This window comes from Chrysochloris asiatica, unplaced genomic scaffold (genome assembly GCF_000296735.1).
Source record: "Chrysochloris asiatica unplaced genomic scaffold, ChrAsi1.0 scaffold00021, whole genome shotgun sequence".
In the NCBI taxonomy this organism is placed as follows: Eukaryota; Metazoa; Chordata; class Mammalia; order Afrosoricida; family Chrysochloridae; genus Chrysochloris; species Chrysochloris asiatica.
Genome location: NW_006408539.1, coordinates 20,086,073 through 20,090,120, shown reverse-complemented (window position 1 = coordinate 20,090,120; position 4,048 = coordinate 20,086,073).

The window sequence follows — 4,048 nt, the reverse complement described above, 5'->3', positions numbered from 1 at the left end:
GCAGACTTGCAGAATGTGTCCTTTGGTGGTGTAAATTATTATATATGCCTGAGTGTTTCTGTTTTTGGTTTTTTGTTTTTTTTAAAGCTAAAGTGAATAGAGAGAAATACTTTTAACTGATGGTACATGGAGGAGATTATAATCATTGTAATGAAACAAGGAGTATAAATTGTTGAATGTAAAACTGATAATCTGCCCTGTAAACTTTCATTCAATCCATAATAAAAACCTTAAAGAAAAACAAACCCTTAAGTCATAAACTAGATGAGATGAAAGTATTTATTTGAATCCACAGCTGACTGCAAACTCTGTGTTGTTTATTATTAAACAAAGGTGAAGTTTGAATCTTAAAGTATGTCTGAATGCTGGTCATTTTGATACCATGTGATTGTATGTGTATGTTTGAGCGTGTGAGTGCTTGAACATCTGTTTCTTGGGTTGGCCTAGATTCTCTTTTCCCTTGTTTCATTAAGTCTCTCTCCCCACACTTTTTCTCGGGGGGCTATGCTTCCCTCTCCTTGTTTTCTGGCTACAGCTGGGGAGTCACTGTACACTCTTCATCCTGGTAAATAAGCCAATCTCCCTCATCACGGAAAACTGAAAAGAGCCTCTCCCCAAATCTTATGTGAGATTCCAGGGTGAGGTTGCCTCTTGTTCCTGCTGAAGCATGACTCTTCTGTTTATTTTCATTGATATTTGACATTTTCCGGTGTTATACTTTTGAAAATAGATTCAGAGTTTAGTTCTCTACAACTTAAATTACTCTAAATGTGATACTGTTTGGTGCCATTGAGTGTTTCCAACTAATAGTGACCCTAAACAAAGCAAAATGAAACATGGCTGGCCACACACCATGCTCAAAAGCTCTCCTATGTTTGAGCTTACAGTGGTAACAACAGTGCCAATCTATCTAATTGAGGGTCTTCCTCTTTCTTACGGTCCCTTTACTTTTCCAACTTTTATGCCCTACTCTAGGGACTGGTTCCTCCTGGAAATTTGTTCAAAGTATGTGAGATAAAGTCTCCCTATGCTAACTTCTAAGGTACATTCTTACTCTTTTTCTAACACAGATTCATTTCTTCTGGAAGTGTATGACATATTTATACTCTTCACCAAATACCAGTATTCAAAGACATTATTGTTTTTACAGTTTTCCTTGTTCGCTCTCCTCCTTTCACATTTATATGAGGTGATTGAAAATACCAGAGCTTGGATCAGGCACACCTTAGTCCTAAAAGTGACATCTTTGCTCTTTATTGATTAAACAGATCTCTTGCAGCTGATTTGCCCAATGCAGATTGGATTGTGGATCAAAATAAAAAGAAATCCTTGACAACATCAATATTTTCTCCATTTATCATGATGCTGTTTATTGGTCCAGTTGTGAGAATTTTTTTTTTTCTTTACATTGAGGTGTAATCCAGGCTGATAGCAATTGTCTTTAATATTGAATATGTATGTACCTGTAACTAATATATTTTTTCAATTCTTTCATATTAAGATAAAAATGTGTGTTTTGCATGTAATTCTAACTTAACAACTTTATATTGCTACCAAATTTAATGAGCAAATAGCAGTGCTGTTATTGACTACATCTACAATTACCCTGTAGTAGAGACAACCTGAAGGAGCTCTGGTAGCGTAGTGGTTACGAATTGGGCTGCGAACTGAAAGGTCAGCAGTTCAAAACTACCAGCTGTTATGTGAGAGAAAGATGAGGCTTTCTGCTCCCGTAAAGATTTAGAGCCTTGGAAATCCTGTACAAGGTCTCTATGACTCCACAGCACATAACAACAACAGAGACAACTTGTGTCTTTAAAAAGGCATCTTTCTATTTTTACCTATGTAGATTCTCTAGACCTTAAAAAGGAAATGCACATTTTTACACACTTGCATTATATGGAGTACTGGTATGGCACCATAGGATAAGCACTAGACTGCTAACCACAGACATACATATACAACGAAATGTTTTTTGTTGTTAACAACAATTACTAATAACCGTGAGCCTCTTGCATATGTTCATTGGTTATTTGACAATCATTTTTTTGTGTTGTCTAGTTCTTTTGCCCATTTTTCTATTATATAATCTATTCTGAGGGTTAATGCACTGGACTGCAAGGTTGGTTTGAACCGCCAAGTTGGGGGTCCAAGGTAGTTTCCTTGGAAACTACAGCACTTGGTTTTGTTTTATAGGACAGTTTTGTCTAATTAGTTTTGCTGTTTTGTAGGCAATCTTGATCTAATATGGACTTAGATTCATATTGGATATATGTGTACCAGTTTATGGCATATATTTTCACTTTTTTAGTTGAGTCTTTTGACAATGAAAAGCTACTGCTTTAAAAGGAGTACAATATAATTCTATGCAGAGGGAGAGTTTGTGTACTACTTATTTTTCGGTATCTTCATTGAGAAGGTTATTTTGTTTTATCCTTCACTTTTTAATTGCCTTTTCCTGTTTCTGAGCTAAGGGTTGGACTTTTGAGTGAGGGTTCTTTCTATTCCCCTATATGAATAGCCAATAAATCCTAAAGCACTTGTTAAAAATTTATCTTTTCCTCAGCTCACTTGGCAGCCAACATTGCTATAAATCATGGGCTATATTTGTTTCTAGATTCTATTTTATTCCATTAAATTATCAAACTCAAGCTCACCAGATGCTCCTTGGAAACTCTTTACAGGGTCGCAAGGATTGGAACTGACTTGATGGTACTTAACAACAACTTATATCAGTCTTTAACTTAATTACTTATTTTTATAATCAAGACTTGAGATTTGAAGTTTTACGTCTTTCAACTTTGTTCTTAAGAATGGTCTTAGCTCATTACTTTTCCAAGTAAAGTTTGTCAGTTGTGACAAATATCCCAACAGGACAGGAGATTAAAAATGTATCAAAACTACATAAACTGGGCAAAATGGGCACCCTAATAATATTGAGTCTTCTATTATTAGTGGAACCTGATGTGGCACTGTGGGTTAATGCGCTGCACTGCAAAGTCATTTTGAATCGCAATGTTGGTGGTTCAAGCTCACCAGCTGCTCCTCAGAACCCTTTTACAGGTCTCTATGGATTGGAATCTACTGGACAACATGTAACAACAATCTATTAATGCTGTTGTTGCTATGTGACATCAAATTGGTTCCGACTTATAGCTACATTATATAGGGTTTACAAAGAGCAGCTGGTGGATTTGAATTGCCAATCCAGTGGTAAGCAGTCCAGTGTTTACCCTACCGTGCCTCCAGAGTGTTTTCTTGTTACTTTGGATGCCTCTTGATATCATTTTTGCAGTTTATATACATGGATTTTTTGTTTTGTTTTTTAATTTAGTCCTGTGTTTTAGATTTATGTTTAATATTATTGCATTTACTTTGCTTGATGTTTTACTTTAGGAATATAGAAATATAATTGAATTTAATATTGACATTGTGTTCATATACTTAATTATAGTTACATATTAAACTTTTAATTACGAAAGATTGTCTGTATAAAATCTAGCCATATATAATTATTTTCCCATGTCCAAATTTTATAACACTAAAATTTTGAATTTATACCACTAAATAATGTATCAAATATATGATTCATTATATGTGGTGACAGATAATATTGTTTTCATTATCCTAACTTCAATGGAAACTTTTAATATATTATCATTAAATATGACATTTACTGTAGGATTTGTGTTTATATTCATCATCACAAAGACTAATTCCTCTTACATTTCTACAATTCTAAGTATTTTTAGAAGACAACTATCTGGCCGACTGATTGGAAGAGATCCGTATTTGTGCCCATTCCAAAGAGAGGTGACCCAACGGAATGAGGAAATCACAGGACATCTCTTGGATACCGCATGCAAGTAAAGTTTTACTAAAGGTAATACAGAAACGGCTGCAAGCATATATTGATAGAGAACTTCCAGAGGTTCAAGCCAGATTCAGAAGAAGCCATGAAATGAGGGATATCATTGCTGATGTCCAATGGATCTTGGCTGAAAGCAGAGAATATCAGAAAGATGTTTACCTGTGCTTTATTGACTAT